Source organism: Chlorocebus sabaeus, chromosome 13, assembly GCF_047675955.1.
Source record: "Chlorocebus sabaeus isolate Y175 chromosome 13, mChlSab1.0.hap1, whole genome shotgun sequence".
Lineage (NCBI taxonomy): Eukaryota > Metazoa > Chordata > Mammalia > Primates > Cercopithecidae > Chlorocebus > Chlorocebus sabaeus.
In genome coordinates, this window is record NC_132916.1 from 98,331,397 (window position 1) to 98,354,762 (window position 23,366).

The 23,366-nt window shown below is 37.8% G+C and overlaps 1 long non-coding RNA gene across 1 annotated transcript in view; it reads left to right on the forward strand.

Moving 5' to 3' along the window:
- The first annotated feature begins 8,596 nt into the window (after positions 1-8,596).
- The window catches only part of LOC103239952 (uncharacterized), a 231,424-nt gene continuing 216,654 nt past the window's right edge, over positions 8,597-23,366 (forward strand). Inside the window, exon 1 of the long non-coding RNA XR_499714.3 lies at positions 8,597-8,820. This is a non-coding gene — a long non-coding RNA (uncharacterized lncRNA). The remainder of the gene's footprint in view (positions 8,821-23,366) is intronic.

Genomic DNA, 23,366 nt, shown 5'->3' on the forward strand with positions numbered 1-23,366 from the left:
ATAAATTGAGAGCCTTGTTTGAAGAGCAGAGGAGTAATGAATATTTGTTTAAGGAAGAATTGAAAGAGCTCCTCGTATCTTGTAAGATCTTGTGTCTGAGGAAGAGTCGTGGGAAACAGAAGGTGCAAGCAGCAAAAAGTGACTTTATTCTAAGAAAAGGGAATAGAGTATCAGTCAACAGCTGTGGATGCCATGTATGGGTTTCCTAATGATGGTTCCCTAGAAATTTTTAATGTCTAAATTTAGTCTACCTACTTAAAGTTTGCTATATTGTTATAGAATAATTTCTGCTAATGAAGGCACGTTATATAATTTTGTAACAAAACTCTTGTTGAGTGAAAGAAAAGTAGATTACTTTCCATCTAATAATATTTCACCAAACTGGTTAACATGAGTTATCATGAAAGTTTGCATAAATATTTGAGCTACACTGAGGCTCATTTGGGGTATTTTTTATGATTGTTTGCTTTGCTATAAATCACATCCCTGCATCTCTTGTCAGAACTGAGGTAATATCAGAGATGTGAGCACTGTGTAGCAAACTGCAGAAAGAAGGAAAATCAGGTGATACAGTTGTTAGAAGCCTGATGTAGTGGAAAGAATGTATATTCCCCTGAGACATGTTTGATCTTGAGAATACCCTTGGACTATGAGTGAGTAAGTATTGAGAAGATGCCACTGACCATCTTGGTACCTCTGCAGTTTAGGAGGACAAGTCATACAGGAACCCCTTGAGCCAGAGTTACCTTTAAGATCTCCTAAAGCAGGAGTGAGCAAACTTACTCTAAAAAGGGCTCCACAGTAAGTACTTTTGCTGTGTGGCTCATACGGTTTCTGTCTCACCTTCACAACTCTGCTGTTGTTGAAATGAGCCATTGGTAAACGAATAGGTGTGATTGTGTCCCAATAAAACGTTTTACTTACCAAATCAGGAAGAGAACTGGTTTGGTCTCTGGGATGCAGTTTGTTGACTCCTACCCTAGAGAAAATCTGAACGTAGGGAGAGCTACAATATTTTTGTAGAAAACTCTTTACTTCTTTTTTTGTTAAGATAACTCTTATTGGCTATTAAATTGTCCAGTTAGCCTCAAGTCTTACAAAAGCTGATAGAGGAGCAAAACAAAAGCAGTTAGAAGCATGTTTGCTTCCTGAGAAGCTCCACACTTAACAGCTTGGGCATTGCATGCAGCTGGGTCAAAGCAATTGTGCCTGGAAAGCCTCTTTGATGCTGCCTGAGAGTGTATTCCTCTCTCCTTGGTGTTTATCACCTTGTTTCTCTTTCTGTCACAATTCCATATCTCCTCTAGGCCAAAGAGGTACTTCCTATAGCCATTAGGTCCTCTATTCGGTTCTTTATATTTCAGTTGTCCAGCATCCTCTATAAATCTTAACAATTTAAAAACTCAGAGGAGAAAACCGCAGCCCAAATAAGTAGGCACAAGCGAAACTGGCTCCTGACTCCAAAGACAGCTGTCTTTCCACTTTCTTCCCTAAAGATTCATTACATTCCCAATGAAAAACCCCTACCCACAAATCTGCTACAATCCAGTCTGCACCAATATCGAGCATGACTTTACTCTCCGCTTTGAAATGAGCGATAGACTTTCCAGTGTCACAGCAGAGAAAATGTTTTCTTCCAAAGTCCATCTCCACCTTCCTCAGATAACTAGGGAGTTTGGTTCTTAAGAGAATCCTTCGGTTTCCACTTTATCCATAGCTCAGATTCAAATAACAGTTCAGTAAGAGCTTTCTCTCCATTCTGACTTTCAGAAAGTAGAAACATACTTTGGGGATATTATAGAGACAATTTTGGACAACTGTGGTGAAATTATTTATAATCTCTAGTTTTCCCTGAACTTTTTAGTTGGATGTCTTCACTGGATAAAATGCCAGATACATCAGATTTCTGAGCATACGTAACATAAAAGGACAAGTATAGTGGCTCAGAGGGTAGGTTCTGGAGCCACACTCCTTGGCTTAGTAGCTGAGTCCCTCCATTTCCTCATCTGTAAAATGGGGATAATTATAATACACCATTGGGTTGTTGTGAGGATTACAAATAAAGTAGTTGGAACAGGGCCTGGCATATCAGAAAAAATCAATAAATATAAGAAAAAAGAGGTCTAAGATACATATAAATAAAGGAAAAGAGGGAGGAATAGGTAGCACATATTCTCATGTAAAATTATACTAGTTTTCCTCTGTGGATCCATTAAAATTAAACAGTTCACAAGTATTATATCATTTATTTTCTCTGTCTTTGATTTTTCCTCTTTCTCCAGTGTACAAAGAAGAATCTTTGATTTTTATGATGTCAAAAATATATTCAGAGCGAGGTAGAAAAATTTTAAAAGTTTCTTGTGCATACTCTTGGTTCACAAACCAGGAGATCTCAAACCAAAAGTGATAAGAAGCCCTGCTCAGAGCAGTTACAGCACAATTTATAAAGCAAGAAAGAGGAGGTATTTTGACCTTTTCTGTGATTGGCTGTTACACATTAATTAATATTCTTTTTTAGGGCAAGTAGAGCTGTTTAAGCTGATCTGTCTATAGCTGATTGGTTTAATTTCACTGAATCATGCTGACAAGGATGTAAAGCTTACATTTTCTGTTTCATTTATGATTAGAGCTAGTGTTTGGGGGAAGTCAGGACAAGTCAAATTTTAATTACACGGTTATGAGTGGTTGGCCTTTAAATATATCTGAACTGTAGCCCGTACTTTTATTTTTATTTTTTAACAATGGACTTCATATCATTTGAGGAAGGTGATGGCTGTTGTACTGATTTGGAAACTTTGGTATTTGAGCTGTGAATTTCTTTTTATATGATGAAGTAGAAAATGGCATCATGATCAAAAGCCGATTCCCCTCTCTGTCTCAGTTTTCTAAAATACAGAAAAGTTTTATAATATACACCTTGGAGAATTATTGTGTATATACAGTGGCAAACACAATAAAAAAAGTTCCAGTAGTTGCTCAGTAAATTAGGGATATTATGACTATTTTATTATGTTTTTATTCTCTGGTGACCACTACTTTTCATGTGAAACTTAAAGAAAAGAACAGTAAACTAGGAGGTTTTAATCAGAAATCTGAGTTCTGGATCCACCTGTGCCAAGAACTACCTATGAGACCTTAGGCAATTCACCTGTCTTGTCTGTATATTCCTTTTCTCTTTGAGAAGATGAAGAGGTAGTGTTAACCATGTTACCCTGAGTGAGGTATGGTGAGGCCAGATGCACATCAAAAGAGAGAAACCAGAAAGAGTTTCATAGTTTTGTTATTCACATTTCCCTGGGAAAAACACAGCCTTGCCACACTGGGAATGAGGGAAACACGAGGCAGGGGAAGAATGGGATGCTGTGAACAAGCACCTTTTTTTGTGGTTTCTGCAAGAAGAAAAGGGTGACGCAGGGCAAACAAGTTCAGTATTGGCTAATTTGCATAATATCAGCTGGCTCTGGTCATAAGGTTTGCCTCTTGTTATCTGGTACCTGGCCATGGGGCAATTAGGGCAGGTGCACAGTAGCCTGGAGTGTGAGAGTCAGATAAGGGAAGTGGTTGAGATGTGAACTTAATTGACTACTCAAGAAAGGTAACAACTGACCTCCAGCCAGGGCCTCAAAGCTGGGTCAAGTCAGCACACAAAACGTTGTATTACGGAAGCTAAATTAGATGAACGTAAGATCCTTTCTAGGTTTATCTTTTGATTTGAGAATCAGTAAGTTGCTTGCTTGGCAATTGCCGGGCCAGAATATACTTGCCACACACGTGCAAGCAGGGATGGCATGGTCTTTCCTTGGTGGGATCGGCCAGGACTAGTGCTTCTGCTTACAGACTTGCCCACAGGAAGCAATGAGGATCCTTTCCTCTTGGAAAATAACTAGTCAGGAAGATCTGGCTTGGAGACAATAGTGATTTTCCAGGTTACAATAAGTTCTAGTTTCTCATCTTGTTCTGTGTCCTACAGACTGTATTCCAGAAGGACTTTCTATTGACTTTCTAAATAACAGTAGAATCTGGCCTCAAATGCTCAAAGGACGTTATACACTGATTACAAACTAATTGATATGTCAACCCATTCCTGAAACTGCAGTTCCCTTCAGGGTAGAAGGTAGCAAACAGTAAGCACTGTGCAGCATCATAAAATAGCATCCTGGCTTGCAAAATAAAGACTACCTGATCTAACTCAAAAGTTGACAGAATGCAATTAATGACAATTTGAATCTAGCCTGGGGTGAAAGTGCAAAGTTTAAGAGAGAGCATAGCTTAGATAATTTCCAATTTACATTGGATCTTAGTATTTTGCTGGCATAATGTCTGCAATTTCCTAATTTCTGTACTTTGAAACATGTAACGTTGGCATTTTAACTGTTTTAAGTGGATGAAATAAGCTTAAAATGAAATAGAAAAATAATATTAAAAGAGAGCAAAGGCAGATCTCTTTTGGGAAATTCTAATTACAGTAAGTCTGGGCTCCAAAATACAAATTATACTAATAATCACATTCTAACTCTTGGCTTTTTTTCCCATAGTATCTTTTATTAGCTGATAAATGCCTGTTGTTATCTATTTGAAGATTAGTTGAGTTCCCAAACTAGAATGAAAGCAGGAATTTTATTTGTCTTGTTGACTATGGCACCTTTACCACCTACCACTTAATTGATACTTCAAAACAGTTGTTAAATATTTATATGCAAAATAATATTTACACATTTTAGCTACCATTAACACTAATAAAATCTTTATTTGCAATAACAAAATTTAATAGTGTTGTTGCTGCACTTTTATTAACATATGAATTTGCTATGAAGATAGTCATACATTTGTAGACCCAAACATCTAAGTGAGAGCCTGGCAAACTTCAGTGAGGCACACCCAGTTCTTTTACAACTCTCAAGTCAAAACCAACCACACGTGATATCAATAGATGGCCATTCTCTTTGCTGACTCATTTAGTAGTTCATTTGCTTTATTTTTGGAGAATTAGCCTCATTCAGTGAATACAATTTTCAATTTTTTAATCTAACTCAAAAAATAGTTTTTTCTGGAGAAATGAGGATGAACTTCTTAAGGATTAAGGTAGAGAATATGTGTGAATGTTGGATACCTATCCTAACTTGTCCCATGGTAAACATATCATACTCAACATAATAACTTATTTTATTGATGAATCATGGTCACAGTTATGAACAAGCAATGATATAATACATATCTATCTGGAGATGGAGATGAATATGATGTGATGCATTGGGATATAGCCGCTTGTTCCAGCAGTGGCCTGAAACTTAATATTTTCTAAGAAGACCTCCATGAAAACTAGTTCTTTGCCCATTTTCTTTTCTCTTGAAGATGTACAGAATCCTAACATCCTCGGAACTACAAAGTTGACTATATTTTTGAAAATGAATTAGCAAATTGAAGACTAAAATACTTATTGGTTTTCTTATGATTCAACAATTATTTCATTGACTCTCTAAAAATGATAATTTGGCAGCACCAGAGAGAGGCCATTTCCTGATAGTCCACACCTATTAACATCAAAATGTTAACTAAATGCAGACCCCAGGGAGAAGCAACTTCCTGGGCATGCAAATTAAGAGACAAAAATAAGAAAGTGTGATCTGGGTACATCCACCCGAAAAAGGAAGAAAGACTCAGATGGGCATGCATGTAACTCCCTAAACACACTGGGCATGTTCAATTCCCTAGGGTAAGGACGACACTGCACATGCAGGAAGCCCACACTAAGGGAAGAATCATGGGAAAGAGGTGAACTTATAAAGTCCCAGGATCAAGGTTAAAGGCTCTTCTCTTCTCTTTTCTCTCTTGGACCTCAGTGGCCATTTGGATCTCTTCCAAGCATACCTCCCTTTCTTTACTGTTCTAAAGTCTTTAAAAAAAAACTTCCACTCCTGCTCTGGAACTCACCTGAGTCTCTTTTTCTGCTTTATGCTCTTCAGTCAAAGTCTTTCTTCTGAGGAGGTAAGGACTGAAGTTGCTATGGATTCATATGGACACATTGTCAGTAACTCAGGGTAACTCAGATCTCTTCTACCAGTAACATACTCTATTTTAGGACCTATGCCAACTGTTAAAGATGTTTTAATAAACTGGTTTCAATACTATGTATTTTGTTGAGAAATTGGTTATCTGAGTTTTTAAAAAATGTATATCTCATGGTTTGATGATTGAAATAAACATTTAGTGTCATATCGCTGGATAAACAGTCTTGTAGAAAGAATAAAATGAGATCATTTATTGAGTTTAAGAAGATAACAAAATATGAGTGGATTGAAGAGAAAAGAAAGTGTATAAGAGACACAGTAGAGAATTAAGAATAAGTAGGTGATATGTAAAACGTTTGTTTAGCAACAGAGAGAGCCCAGATGGAGATAAAAAATAGATGAACATTTTTCTGTGCCTTTCTCTAGTATCTCTGTGCAATTAGATAGATTTCTTATCTGGAGGATTTATGGGGACAAAAAATAATGTGCTTTCTTATCTCTCAGGGAATTAGACCCCATGAAAAAACTTGAGAATCTCTTGAGCAACAGAAAGAGAAGGGGTTGAAATAGTGAATTTTTGAAAAATATTCAAATTTTTTGAAGTTCAAGAAGATGATAGATGTTGAGAAAAATTTCAGAGCAGACATGTGGAAATTTGTCTATCATAAATCTAGCATATACATGGCTTTGAGGAGCAAATCACAGTGGACAATAACATAGGAAGTGATGAGGATTATTGGATGGAAATGAGAGTTCCAAGAATAGTGGGAACTTAATGATACAGTATTGTGAGAGGAAGAGCAGAAATACAGTCTGTATCATGGGCAGGCTGAGAATAAACAGAATATTGGGGATGGCAAGATGTTTGGCAGAAGATGGGCTTGAATATACATTTTAAGCAAATAATCTTCCATCAGTGATGTCAAGAATATATGAGACTATGATATTATGTTTCTGGGTTCTAGGAAGAATTCCTTAAAAAACAAGCAAAACAACAACAAGAGGAAATACTTGACCTTCTGGTATCTGTCGCAACTGGCTGGATATCTTCTGTCATTCAAAATCAGGATCATCACAAGTACTTTTACAGGGGCTAATAATGAATGATCTTTATATTTCACTGTGACCCAGAGAAGGGTCTGCATTCAAAGCATGGGCAGCCGTAACTCTTAGTGACTCCTAAGGCACTACATCTCTCTCTTAATATGTAACTTGTTCTCTCCATTCCAGAAAATGCGGGTTGCATTAACACACCAATTTCTTCTTGTTAAATGACAAGTGCTTTATACTTGGTAGAAAGAAATTCTCTGTGTCAATGATAATTCCCAGTCTGGAGAGCATCAGATTGTTTTCAGCTCCCCCTGTTCTATTTATTTTACACAGTCATTTAGCCTTTAAGCAACGACTAAGAATACAAAACTAGAGCTTGGTTCTGGGCAAAGTCTAGACTCAAGAGACATCAAATAATTCATTATCTTTGTATTTACCAGTCCAATCAGTTTTATAGTCCCTGTGCAACTGAGGTTGACACTCATTAGCCTTCTAGTTTGCTTTTGTAAAATATCCCTTCAGTTGTTAGCAAGCAAAGGGAAGAGTAGTGACATCAAGTATTTGTTGAACTCTGTAGGATAAGGGAAGTCTGGAATAGCTGTTGTTTTTGCAATATTGGCCAGCTTTCCGTTACTGGGACCCAAGAATTTCCCAGAGAGTAGAAACTTCATGTATCTTTGAAGGATCGGAAGAGTCTGGGAATGGGGCTACAGTTTTGAAAGGATTATTAATATACTTTTAAATGCATAGCTCGAATTCAAATGGTACAAAAAGGATATCATGAAAAGTAGAATTCTGCTCTCCATATTTCGCCAGCTTTCTCTGCCCAAGCCTGTATCATCTTTCAGTTTTCATTTCATTTTATTTATCTCGAATTCAAATGGTACAAAAAGGATATCACGAAAAGTAGAATTCTGATCTCCATATTTTCCCCAACTTCTTTGCCCAAGCCTATATCATCTTTCAGTTTTCATTTCATTTTATTTATCTGTGTGGTCTAGAGATATTCAATGCATATAAGCTTAGACCATGTATTTATATTTATACCTTTAGTAATAATAAATGGCAGCATGACTTGTAATAATAAATTCTTTGTATTTAGCAACCTTTTTGGAGATTATTCTTAGTCATCACATAAAGTTCTGCCTCATTCTTTTATAATGGGTTAGAAAGAATCCTAATTTATTTTCCCGTTATCTGTTGGTGAATATTAGGACATTTCCAATCCTTGATGTTGCCTGCAATACTTCAGTGAATATTTTTGTATCTATATCATTTTCTCCTATGTGAATATACTTGTAAGCTAAAGTGCTAGAAGTCAAATTTCTGGGACAAATGTTATATGCGTTTGAAATTTTTGCCAAACTCTCCTCCGTAGAAGTAACACAGGATTGCTGGGAAGGGAAGAGCGTGGTCCCTTTAAATGATACGGAAGTGGGGAAGGGAAGTGCTGGGTGGAGGAGGGCGTGGTCACTGGCTAGGGCTCCACCCCCATGGACCTAGCTGAGGTCAGGCGCTTCTGCTTTCCACCCGAGTACTGCATTTCCCAAGGCCGCCTTGGCCCGCCATGCCTCCATCCTGTGCCTATAGAAACTCCAGGCCCTAGCAGGCACACACGCAGAAGTGGCTGGACTTCGTGAGGAATACATCGGCGAAGAAGATGCAGGTGGCTGGTCATGGAGAGGAGTTTTTGAGGAGCTCCGGCAAAAGAGCACAGCGAAGAAATCCCAGGATACAGAAAGCCTTCTCTACTTGCAGTAAGGTAAAGAGTCTAATTGAGCTGATTAACACAAGCCGCCTATAGACTGCAAACTGAGAGAACACCCTGTAACACACGCCCACTGGGGCTTCAGGAGGCCTAAACATTCACCCCTAGACACTACCGTGAGGTTGGAGCCCCACACCCTGCCCGTCTGTCTGCTCCCCTAGAGGTCTGAGCAGCGGGGCACTGAAGAAGCGAGCCACATCCCCATGGCATGCCCTAGGAGGGGGACAAGGGAACCTTTCCCGTTTCAGAAATAGCAATTCAAGTTTTTCACTAGCACTGTGTAAGATTATCTGTGAATACATCCTTACCAACACAAGGTGTTTTCAGATGTTTTGATCTATTTTAATCTGACAGATTCAAAATATATCTCATAACTTTAATGTTTTAAACATCTTTTCCTATGTTAGGGTCACTTAATGTTCCTTTTCTATAATATTTTGTTCATTTCATTTGCTGAATTCAGGGAGAAAAACAGGGTGCCTTGAGAACAAAACATTCTTTCTCCAAATTGTAAGAATTTAAAAATTTGCATAATCAGGCGTTTGCAACATTAACAAATATTATATTTATTAGGACAGTTTAGTGGATTGCTAAATTGAAGTTTTCAATAAACTCCAGTAGTACACAACACTTTTTAAAAATGAATACCTAATTTAGTGGTTCTTTATGCCAATTTTATGTATTAAAAGCAAGTAACCATTTCAGACCTAAGACAAAAAGGAAATATTAGGAAGTGAATATCACTTGCTCAAAAGGAATAAAAGGGTTGAATTGGGAATCAGTTTATACTTTGTTGATGGCTTTTCATTACCCTACCACTGCCTAATCTTTGAGAAATGCTATTGTACATGGAAATAAGATCAAAGTATTTGCCAGAATATCAGACCACAATTCCTGTTTTGTAGTGAAGTGACTTTATGGACGTGACCAAATCACCTAAGTTTCCTGGTTCCTACTTTAGCTATAAATATACAGAGTTGAATTTTGATGCTTGAAAAGTCCAAAGTTGGCAAACTTCACAAAAAATATGTGTCATAACTCCAGGTGTTCTAATAATAAGACATAAATAATTCAGTGGTAGTCACTAAACATTAGAAATAGAACTAGTGTCATGAATATTCCAAACCCAATTTCTCCATACTCTAGGTAAATTTAATTATTCACTTGCTACTCTGAACCCCTATACTTGTACAATATTATTATAAGTTATCTGAAAAGTCTTTGTGCTTTGGTAGTAAGCAAAATGAATTCGCATACAGAATTTATGTGACCGAATTAGTTGACTAGACACAAATGTTAATAATTATTCTTCCTCTAACAGTTTGTGTCCACACAATTGACTAGATTAGGATTGTCTCGATATGTCTAATGCAGTGATTTTCAACAATGAGAAGTTTTGCCCCCAGGGGATACTTGGTAAAGTTTGGAGACCCTTTTTGCTTTCACAAGGGCAAGGAGTGGGGGTCCTACTGGCATCCAGTGCATGACAGCCAAATATGCTATTAAGCTGTCTACAATGCAGAGGATGGCCCCCCACAACAAAGAATTATATGGCCCAAAGTGTCAACAGATCTGAATTCTAAAGACAGAAGATTCAACTAGTTCTTAGATTACTAGATTACTATGAAAGAGACTGATACAACTATATATCAACTTTAACATAAACATGGAGAATTTGGGTCCAGTGGTTTTTCTTCCACAAACTGGGGCACATGTTGTCTTAAATGTGTGCCACTTTTTGCTTGCTAGAGTTGGTGAACTGAGATTCGTTACATTTGATGTAATGATACATTCTAGTTATTCAACCATTAAACATTTCCCCAACCTCAAGATGGTAAATTATGTCAGAGCCAGTATTAAAACTCCAATCTGACACATATTTGCCAGTTATCCTGGTAGTTTATAATCAACCTTTGTAACTTTCTCTGGTATCCTTCTGACCTCCCAGCTACTCCTTTCCCACTCCTAACCAGCCTACCTCCAGCTGTGACTTCTTTCAGAAGATCTGCTTTCATTATTGCACTATGGATGTCCTAGGGAAAGAAAAATATAATAATTTATTTAGTGAACCTGTAACAATCAGAGCATGTTTTGCTTAAAGTGATAAAGTGAAAAAAGTTCTGTTTTTATTCTATTAACATAACAAACTATGAAACAATCCAAAACAGGCCTAGGTAATACAGCCACTTGTATAGGTAAATGTTTGTATGTGTATAATATATTGAATCAACTGTGTGTTTGGCTTCATGAAGAAACAGTGACAGAGCAGTAATGGAATTTGGTTGTTTAATGTGTAGTATACATATTGCTAATCTTTTAAAATTAACATATGCTTCAAGTGCATCAGGTTGTTTTAGAAATAGCACAGAAAATTCACAGTTAAAGCACATGTATGGTATATATACTTGTAGAAGTGTGAAATCATTATAAGAGAATAATTGAGCAATTACAAGTTTTTTATGAGAAGTTTGATAAAAAGAATAGTTCTGTGCAATTATATTAGTCCATTTGCGCTGCTAGAAAGAAAGACCTGAGGCTGGGTAATTTATAAAGAAAAGAGGTTTATCTGGCTCACAGTTCTGCAGGCTGTACATGAAGGATAGTGCCGACATCTGCTTCTGGTGAGGGTTTCAGGGCCCTTACAGTCATGGTGGAAGGCGAAGAGGAGCCATTGTGTCACATGGCAAAGGAAGGAGCAAGAGAGAGGGAGCAAGAGAGAGAGAAGGAGGTGCTAGTCTTTTAAACAACTAGATTGTGTATGAACTCAGACTGAAAACTCACTGATTGCGTCGAGGACAGCACCAAGATATTCATGAGGGACCTACACTCATGACCTAAATACCTCCCATTAAGCCCCACATCCAACATTGGAGGTCACATTTCAACATGACCTTTGGAGGAGACAAAACACCCAAACCATTTCAGCAATCAAAAGAACACATTTTAACAACATATGGCACAAATTTTCATGGTTTTGATTTTTCATGTTTTCCAACTCCCCATAGAAAGACAGAGAAAACAGAAGATAACTTGTTTTATGAGTTTTACAAATAATGGGCAGTTGAGAAAAAGTGTTTTTTTCCTTTTTTAAAAATTATGGTTAACACATTGTATTTGATAATAAAATTTCTGTTAACATATGTATCCTGCAGTTTACAATTTAGCTACATGTGTGTTCACAAGAATTCTAAACTATTGTTGCTAAGTTTTGTGCTTCTTTAGGAAATGATGGTGAAATTATGTATTGATATTAATAGTCTATGATATACCATCTGCATAAAAAATCACATTTTTAATAGCTTCTGGGTCTCTCAGTAGTTCTGTTCATTTTATTACCATAGAAAACATCTTAAGGAAATGATGTTCAAAAGATTCTTGTGACCTCTGGGAAGACTTATGCCTATGTATCAGAATCCCGGTGGGGAATTTGCACTACCCTGGTATTTGGAGATAGCTAAAATTTTTCTGAGACTCTCTACAATCTTTCCACTGTACATTTCATTCCCTTGGTGAGGATAAATGTTCAATGAACCAAGGAAATTTAATGTATGTTTTAACATGCTTGTTGCCTTTATCGTATTTGTATATTTATTTGGCTAAATAGCATATTTGATTCCAGAAAATATCTCTTGAATAGATAGCAAAGATGCTTTGCAGAAAGGAAATAAAATTTGAGCATTGCAAACAATAAAATGAAAATAAAAAGTATATTAAAGGTAGAAGATTAGTTACTTTGCTGAAAAATAAATTCCTAGGTCATAAAAATTTCGAGTGTGATATCATGATGCTTCATATGGAACTGAATAAAGCCTGCAGATGGTATTACTGTCAGAAGATTAGCAAACTGAGAAAAAAAAAATCAAAATTCGTATTAAGTATCTATTCCAGCGAGGACAAATTGCTATCTCATTTATGAAAAAAAAAAAAAAGTCTAGTATAATTAACCTTCCACTAGCTGACTGACTGATCCCCTAGGGTTTGTTACTTATTAAAGGATCAGGTCAGACACAGCTACTGGCAAATTGAACATTCAACTGTACTAGTAGCCAGGTCAGTCTTGGAGAGGGAAAATCTATTGAGTCCATACATAACATCTGTTCTTTTCAACATGGACCCCTTGCTAATAAGCTTAATGAACACTCACTGAGTTGGCTGTACAATGAGGTAGATTAATATCCACAGAGCAGATCATTATATCCATTTGATTATTGAAAGCCTCATTTGCAGTGGAGACATTTTTAGAAAACATTCACATAGTATAAAAATATTCCTACATTTAAGACCCAGTATACTATATAACTTGTTCTCAAACCACCTTGTCTTCCATCATCCAATCTTACTCATTCCAAGTTCTTGTTTATCTACCAAACTATTACCCAGGAATCAATGAATCACAACTGTAACTATTGGAATTTCTGGTTACCATTAATATTTTCTAACATCAGTGTGCCCTTCACGGTCACATAAGTGGAACCGCTACATAAACCTGCTTCTGTCAAGGGCCATTATGTCCTGCTGAGAAACCTGAATAACTGGCTCAAATGTTTTCTTCTCAATTATCTGATCATAGGGAACCCCATGAAACTCAAGCTCGGGGTCAAGACTGGGTTGGCAGTGGAAGTTTAGGCACAACATTCACAGGAGAAACCTGCTTATGAAACTCCCTTGTGCATTTAGCACCTACCCATACTCAGTCTCATATACACTCCATTCACTTTGTATGCTGCTGAGGACATCACAGTTGTGAGGCTTGATAAGATAATACCCAGTTAATAAAGGTAGTTCAGGTTCATGATTGTCTCCTAGAAGCTAAACATTCCATTTTTATTGGAGCTTAGAAGCAAGGCAAAAGCTGCCTATCAAAAGAATATTTACTTTCAAACTTTAGGGACATCTGCTGTAAATTTTTTACCAAAATGCGAGAGTCATTATTCAGCATCACAATCTGGCATAGATATTTCAAGAACATTGCATCTGTGGTCTAGTCATATCAGTCATAGCAGGGAGCCGTCTTTTGTTAAAGACCCAAAGCTGGCAGCCTTTGGGTCATTCAACAAATGGGTTGTAACAGCATAACCAAATGTGCCATTTGTTATCTTGAAAATGGAAAAGAATTTCACCAAATACTGTATCTCCTACTTTGAGTTAGAATTTGCAAGATAAATGCTTTCTGGAAGGCTTATATAAAATTTTAAGTAAACCGTCTCACATAGAAACAGAATATTGGTACTAAGAAATGAGATGTTGCTATAAAGATACCTGCAAATGTATAAGCAACTTTGGAACTGGGTAATGGGCAGAGGTTGGAAGATTCTGGTGTGTTCAAAAAAAGACTAAAAGATTAGCAAAGTTTGGAGCATCTTAGAAATTGGTTGAGTGGTTGTGACAAAATGCTTATAGAAACATAGTAAAAGTCATGCTGGTGAGGTCTCAGATGGAAATGAGAAACTTTTGGGGAACTGTTGAAAAGGTAAACCTCGGCCTGGCACAGTGGCTCACGCCTGTAATCCCAGCACTTTGGAAGGCCGAGGTGGGCAGATCATGAGGTCAAGAGATTGAGACCATCCTGGCCAACATGGTGAAACCCTGTGTCTACTAAAAATACAAAAATTAGCTGGGTATGGTGGCACATGCCTGTAGTCCCAGCTACTCGGGAGGCTGAGGCAGGAGAATCACTTGAAACCAGAAGGCGGAGGTTGCAGTGAGCCAAGATCGTGCCAGTGCACTCCAGCCTGGGCAATAAGAGTGAAACTACATCCGCTTACCCCCCAAAAAAGACCCCCCTGTCCTGTCCTGCAGGATCGTCAATGTAGGCCCTAGAAGAGGGAGTGGGAACTCGGGGGGACAAGAGACACGAGAAATGGAGACAAGACAGTATCCTGATCAAGTCTCGTTTATTGGTGGCAGTGTAATGCCTTATATAGACCAGCAGGGGTGGAGGTTGGGCCAGGGTGATGACAGTGGCCCTGCGGTGGGCGTGGCCAGGTAGATTTCTGTTTCTTCGGTCGGACGTCATGTTGCGCCTGCGCCGTCGGTTGGTAATTTTCCCGGGCGTGGGATGGCGCCTGCGCTGTAAGTTGACCATGTTCCCGGGCGCGGGAAAATGGGTGATGAAGAACCCGGAAGAGCGCCATTTTGTACTGGCTATGAGACAGCAGAATAAGGAAGAAAGTAAATCTAGGGAGGAGGCATAAAGTGGAAATGTATAGAGCTCAGGCATCAGTCGTCAGTTATAATCGCTATGGCCGGGCCACGCAGCTCCGGACACCCCCCCCAAAAAAAACAAAAACAAACGAACAAAAACAAAAAAACGAAAACAAAATGTAACCCTTGGTATACCATAGAAAAGAACTTCACTGCATTGTGTTCATGCCTTAGGGTTTTCTGGAAAGCTGAACTTAAGAGTGATGGTCCAGGGTATCTGGAAGAAATTTTTAAGCACCAAAACATTTAAGCAGTGGTGTGATTACTTATAACAGCTTATGATAAGAAAGGGCAGCAAAGCAATGACCTACAGGTGGAACTTATAATTAAAAGAGAGGTAGAGTGTATAAATTTAAAAAAATGTACAATGTGGTCATGTGGTAGAGAAGAAAAGAAAGTTTTCAGGAAAGGAGTCCAAGGGTGCTATGAAGAAACCACTTGCTAGATAGCACAGATAAAATGATGCCAGGTGCTACTAGTCAAGACAATGAACAAAAGACCCCCGAAGGCATTTCAGAAATCTTTGAGGATGTGCCTCCCATCAAAGATCCAGAGGTCTAGGAGAATAGAAGTGTTTCAAGAAACAGGCCTGTGGCACTGTTGCCTTGCACCACCTCAGGATGCTGCTACCTGCATCCTGGTCACATTGGCTCTATCTGCAGATGACCCCAGGTACTGCTCAGGCCACCACTCCAGAGGATACAAGCCATAGGATTTAGTGGCATGCATGTGGTGCTACATTTGCAAGCACCCAGAATGCAAGAGTGGTGGATGCTTGGCATTTTCCATCTAGATTTTAAAGGTTGCATTGGAAAGCTCCACAGGGCAGAGTCACTCCAGAGAGCCTCTACTAGGGAAGTACCTAGTGGAGCTGTGAGAGCGGGGCCAGTGTCCTCTAGACCCCATAATTATAGAGCCACTGGTAGTGTGAAACCCCACTCCTAGTACCAGTATTCTGTCAGTCTGTTTTGTTTTGCTATAAAGGTTTGCATGAGGCTGGGACATAGTAAGAACAAGGTGTTTATTTGGCACCTGAGTCTTCAGGGTGTACAATGAGTATGGCACTGGCATCTGCTTTAGGTGAGGGCCTCAAGTTGCTTCCATGCATGGTAGAAGGTGAAAAGCCTACTGATGTGTGAAGATCACATGAGAAGAGAGGAAGCAAAAGAGAGGAGGAAGATTCCAGGCTCTTTTTAACAACCAGCTTTTGAGGGAACTAATATAATGAGAACTCAAACCCAAAGGGAGGTATTAGTCTTTTTGAGAGGGATCCACCCTTATGATACATACACCTCCCAGTAGGCCTCATCTCTGACATTGGGAATCAAGTTTCAACATAAGATTTGAAGGGGGAAAACATTGAAACTTCCCATAGCATGCCTTATGGGAAGTCTGTAAATAATTGGGGCTGGACAATGCTCAATATATGCCCAAGCAGATAATTTTGAGGTATGTTTCAGAGCTCCACATACAGCAGGACAGTACCATATATTTCTTACATCCTGTCCTGTGGCAACTCTGACCATATGGCATGGAACCCAGTGGAAACATACTCAGATTTCATGCCTTCACAATTTCATGACTTCACAGCTACATATGTTGACCAATGGGAAATGGAGCTGGTAAATAAACTGTTCTCTTTCTATTCCTTAGGGAAACAGTTCAGAGGCACACTTTCTACAACTTAGAAGGTCTGAGTTGAATTGACTGACTCAATAAAATGGTTCTCTTTCCTTTCTTGTTTTACTTTTCCAAGTCCTTCACTTCTGTTTCCTTGGATCACTTTCTAAATAAGCTACCTGCATGCATGAGACTCTGCTTCATGAAGTGACACAGACTAAGAAAAATGGGAGACATGCCTTGGACTCCTTGGCCATTAACTTAAGTGGCTAGTGCCATGTTATCACCTACTTTCTGACACCTGTCTTAGAAAGGCATCTGGAGTTTCATTTTCTGTTTCGCTACATTTTCTGAGCATGACGTCATCACCAAAGAAGATCAGCATGATGCTTTGGAGACTGTGGGATGATCAAGCATCCTGTGGACTAAATTGTGGTCCCGTTGTGAAGAGCTAGTGAAAACCTGCTGTAGCATGCTAGGTGTATGCAGCTGTCCCTGTCAGGTTCAAATAAACAGCTTCTCAGATTTTCTAACTCAGACGGAAGTGGAAAAAAAGAGTCAGATCAATAAATACATATCAGGTACCCAGAACTGTGGTGATTTCCTCCAGGAAATAGTGCCCATCTGGAATAGCAGCTGTGATTAGAATCACTACCTGATTATGTTTATGTTAATTACATAAGATTTTCAAGAGCCCTCTGTCTGTACAGGCCAGTCAAGTTAAATGGTGATATGTTAGGAATCATCATGCCTATTTTTTCCAGTCTTTAGTGGTGATTCCCACAGAGATGTATAGTATTTTTGGTTATTATTTTGATAGGGGTGCTCAAGAGACTTTTCTTAGCTTTATTAAAATATTCTTAACTCCCTTAGTGAATGCTGGTTCAGAAGTTTATCTTTTTATCTACATTCTTGAAAAAAGCAAGATTTTAACACAAGTTGGGCTTGGGATCCCATTGGGCCCCAAATGAGATGAAATTTATTCAAGCTCCATTTTGCACCTGAAGCATGATTTGTTCCTGCTTCAGTACTGCTCTTTTCTGCCAGAGCCAAAACAGTATTCAAATGCTTATCCTTTCTCCAGCTATGACGATGTGACAGTTCTGGCTAAGGAGAATTCAGAAGCACTTGAAGAGCGCTGTACTTCCAGAATAAAGCTGACAAAGTCAAGTGAAGAAAATATTTGACTTTGTCTTTTGCCTGTCTTTTTCCTGCCTAAATGCAGATGCAGTGCACAGAAGTACAGATCCCTGATCTACCTCCTTCTAAACTGCTCATTACGTAAAACACATGAGAAAGGGTAGCCTCTGACATGCCATTTCACCAGTTTGGTAGATTTTTCTCATAATATGGTTCACAACCCAATCATTTTGGAATTGTGTGTGTGTGTGTGTGTGTGTGTGTGTTTTTCCTTTTACCCATTCCACAGTTACACCACTATAAGATAAAAGTTATATTGAAAAGTGCCAGAAGAAAAATTTACTATACAGACTGTTATTATTACAAGTCTTTAGCTTTATCTTTCCCTTCTTGTATCCAAGGAACTCTCAGTCCTGAACTGACTCAAATCTGGGATTAGGCAAGGGGCTGTGACTAGTGTTACGGTATTAATGTTACGTCTCTATCATCAGACTGAGAATGTATTTACTTATGTGAAGTGCATAGACCTTAATTGGCTTTGCATCTATTTGAACATGTCGATTTCATGGCAAATAATGATTTCAATAATCTCTATAGGTGGTATTATTTTGATTACCACACCATCCCTACTGAGTGTTACAGGAGTCATGGTTAATTCTGCCTACTAATTAAGTAGCACAATTTGGCCTTTGCTAGCCAATAATTCCTTCATTATCTTTAAAATAAAGAAGACTGGCCAGGCACGGTGGCTCATGCCTGTAATCCCAGCACTTTGGGAGGCCGAGGCGGGCAGATCACATGAAGCCAGGAGTTCGAGACCAGCCTGGCCAACAGGGTGAAACCCCGTCTTTACTAAAAATATTTTAAAAAATAGCCGGATGTGGTGGTGGGCGCCTGTAATCCCAGCTACTTGGGAGGCTGAGGCAGGAGAATCGCTGGAATCCAGGAGGTGGAGGGTACGGTGAGCTGAGATCGTACCGCTGCACTCCAGCCTGGACAACAAGAGTGAAACTGTGTTTCAAAAAAAAAAAAAAAAAAAAAAAATTAAGAAGCCCATTAATATCAGAATCTTCTACCAGTATACTTATCTTACAAAAATTATCCACTATAACATTTTTCAAAGATTTACGCCCTTCCATCTCCAGTGTATTTCTCAGTGTTATGGCGAAAAGATCATCCTCTGTCTTATTACTGGGACAAATTTCAATATGAATCAATATTCTTAGTTGTAAAATCATAGTAAGTTTTACATAATAAATTTACAGAACCTTTATTTCTCCATATACTATTGGATTACTTTAACTCTTTAAATTTCTAGCATCTCAAACTTTAGTTCACTAGGAAGTACATTTTTCAGTAAAACAATGGAGAAAATGAAAGCTACTTTCACCTACCTCAGCTAGTACACTGAAACCGAAATTTCTTATAAATATGTCTCTATCAATAAATTCAATCAGATATAAAGTGCTTTTTCTTCTTTATTCTCCTTCTTTATTTAAGATTGGTGACGCTTAAAATCCATTCCCACCACATAGTTTCCAAATATTAAATGATATCAATTAATAATTGTATTAGTTCCCATGCTGCTACGAAGAAATACTAGAGACTGGTTAACTTATAAAGGAAAGAAGTTTAAATTGACTCACAGTTCTGAATTGCTGAAGAGGGCTCGGGAAGCTTAAAATCATGATGGGAGGCAAAGGGGAAGCAGGCACCTTCTTCACAGTGTGGAGGAACGGAGTGAGTACAAGCAGGGGAAATTACAGACAGTTGTCAAACCAGCAGATCTTGTGAGAACTCAGTTACTACCGTGAGAACAGCATGAGGGAAACTGCCCCCATGACCCAGTTATCTCCACCTGGTCCCACCCTTGAAACATGAGGATTATGCAGATTATGGGGATTACAATTCAAAATGAGATTTTGGGTGGAAACACAGCCAAACCATTTCAGTAACATATTGAATCTTACTTAGTGCGTAAATCTTTTCATCCCAGAGTCTGGAAGCAAGGATGGCTTAGGAGAGGGCAAGGAGAAATTGGATTGATTTTGTGTGGCAGAAGCTGTTAATTGTATATCACAACATTTATACCTTCCCTACTTTTTAGATGGACAACCATATGTCCTAAGGCAAATATTTCATTTCACCAACCTTTGCACCTAGACTTTCTGTATGACCAAATTTTGTCTATGAGAACAATATAGAAGTTACATGGTCTTTCTGAGAAGCTTCCTCAAAGTTGGAGGAGTTCATCCTTGTTTATCCCTTTTCCTCTCATGCAGTCTTGTGTTAGAACTAGGACTGGAGCTTAAGGTGTCATCTTGGACAATGTGACAGTACACTAAAGATGAGAAATACAAAGATAATTGGATCCTGGGATGCTAGTGACCATGAAAAATCAATTCCAAGTTCTTGACTGTTTTTAGACTGCTTTTAGGTAAGGGGAAAAACAATTCTATTTTGATTAAGTAATTTAAGATGTTTTCTGATAATGAAGCTAGACTTAATTCTAATGGTTTCACTTTTCAAGCTAACTGTATGAATAAGGTTATCAAAGTGTCTTCAAGCAAGGCTGAAATAGCCACATCTACCATCTTCAAGCAAGACTGAAACAGCCACATCTACCAGGAGTCCAGGGGATGGTTCTGCAGTAAAGGGAAGCTCAGTCAAACTGGAGAGTTATTACACAAAGCTAGTGATTTCAATAGGAGTGCTACAGGCATTTTAGGTGGAGCAGTTCTTTTTCGGGCAGGATTTCCAACCCCCAGACCCATATTTTAGGGCATTTAAAATCCTTAGTACCCAAGTGCTAAAGGCTAGTAGCATGCCCGAGTAGAAGAATCTCCACGTACTATAGGAGCCCTCTGGGTCTGGCAGTACCTCCAGTTGTAAACCATGCCTTTAAACTATGTGTATCTTTCCACAAATTCTGATTTCATTTCTTGGAAAATATACCATTCCCAATATGTCATTTTCAACATTTACATAAGAGATTTGGCAAAGTTGTAATTCAACTGATGGTATAAATTGATAACCATAGAGTTGTATGCCAACTTTTATTTTTTGCATTCTTATTCCTATGACTGCAAGTGATAAGAAATTCATTTAGCACAGTCACTGAAAATCCCTGATTTTTTGACTCTGCCTTGAATTAAAAAATTTAGAACTTTGAGTTTGCCATCCTCTTTCTATACTTCTCCAGTGCTGTCAGGAAGCCATTAATCCATTTCATAGTCCTCATGCTCATTATAGGGTTTTATATAATTAGACATTGAGTCTTTCAAACTCTTGCCATCGATGGCCACTTAGTGCCAAGTGACCACAGGTGATAATAAACGAGAAATCTGTTTAGCCAGAGCATGTTATAGCCATGGGGTTCCAATTTGTAGTAGAAGTTATAATCTTACTACCTCAGGTCCAACAAAGCAAGAAAAATAATCCCAGATTTGGATTTATTTATTTCAGAATCAGTTATCTGCAACTAAACTAGCACCAACTTCTGAAATAATCAGTATACTTAGTTATAACAAACAGAATTCTCTCAAGGTCATTTCAAATAAATAGTAATAACCAAGATTAATCTCAGAGAATATGAAGAGAGGATCAATTCCCCAGTTATGCCATAGGGGTTGCTGCAGCAAAGAAACCACCATAGCTGCAGGTGAGCACAGTACAGGTACATTAGCAGGCCCCAGTGAGTAAAGGGACAGGATGTCAAAGTTCCGCCATCACAATTCTTGATAATGGATTCCACGGTGTAACCAATTTCAGGTGACTGCTTCTTAGCTGAGGTCTTACATGAGTTTGTCTGATAACATACACTATGACCAAATGCTTTTTCATAATGTTGATAGACTTGTTTCAAGTTTGTGGTATTTGGGGTGGTTATGGAAGCCCCTTTACCATCACAGATTATTATCACTTCATAACCATTAGAATCTCCATCAGCTAGATAGTAATAGTATTTACTGGTTTTCATGTTCAACATCTTTGTTGACATATGGTATCTTTTAAAAAATATTCACTATTTTGATTACTGTGAATATTGAGAAATTGTTATATATCAATCTCTCATTTAAATTTTTCTCTAGGAATATTTATGCTTTCTTCTCTCACTAAATTTTCAATTGTAATGTTGCCTGCATTCTTTATCTATAAAGTATTTGTTTACTTATTGATAATATAAACTTTTCTCATCACATTTGCTATAAATATATATCCCCAGTTCTTTGGGATTATCTATTTTTGATTAAATGTAGTTAAATCCATCCTTCATTTTCTTTATAAGATCTTCTATTGATTTTATTGTGAGCAAATCTTTCTTAATTCCAAACTAATTAAATTTTTGCACATTTTGTTTAAAACAAATGACTTATTTCAATTAGCAATTTATTCAAGGTGGATTTATTATTAGAGTACATGGTACAAACTGCAGTTATAGCTAAGTTCTTTCTCCCAAATTTCACAATTTTCTAGTAACCAATGATAAATATTTTATTTTATGTCTCAGCTTTTTAATTATTTTTGTATTTTAAAATTTGTATTTATTTTTTAATTTTAACTTTTAGTGGGTACATAGTAGATATATATATATATTTATTTATAGGGTACTGGGGGTGTTTTGATACAGGCATGCAATGTATAAGTATTACATTATTACATCATGGACAATGGGATATGCATCCTCTCAATCATTTATTCTTTGTGTTACAAACAATTCAATTACTTTCTTTTAGTTATTTAAAAATGTACAATTAAGTTATTATTTACTATAGTCACTCTATTTGTACTATCAAATCGTAGATCTTAGTCATTCTTTCTACTTTTTTTAACCCATTAACATCCCTACGTTCCCCTCAACCCCTCAGTTACCTTCCCAGCCCTACTCTCTATGTCCATAAGTTTAATTGTTTTGATTTTTAGATTCCACAAGTTAGTGAGAACATGTGATGCTTGTCTTTCTGTGCCTGGCTTATTTCACTTAACATAATGATTTCCAATTCCTTCCATGTTGTTGCAAATGAAAGGATGTCATTTGTTTTTATGGCTGAAAAATGCTCCATTGTGTATATGTACTGCATTTTCTTTATCCTTTCATCTGTTGATGGACACTTAGGTTGCTTCCAAATCTTACTTATTGTGAGCGGTGCTGAAACAAATATGAGAGTGCAGGTCTCTCTTTATACTCATTTCCTTTATTTTGGGTGTATACCCGGCAGTGGGATTACTGGATCATATGGCAACTTTAGTTTTGTTTTTTTGAGGAACTTCCAAATGGTTCTCAATAGTCATACTGATTTACATTCCCACTAACAGTGTACCAGAGTTCCCTTTTGCCCACATGCTCACCAGCATTTGTCATTGTCTGTCTTTTGGATAAAAGCTATTTTAACTAGGGTGAGCTAATATGTCATTGTAGTTTTGATGTGCACTTCTTTGATGATCAACTGTGATCATAACAAGTTTAAGAGCTTCTACACAGCAAAGAAAACCATCAACAAAGTGAAGAGACAGTCCACAGAATGGGAGAAAATATTTGCAAACTACCCATCTGACAAGGGATTAATAACCAGAAT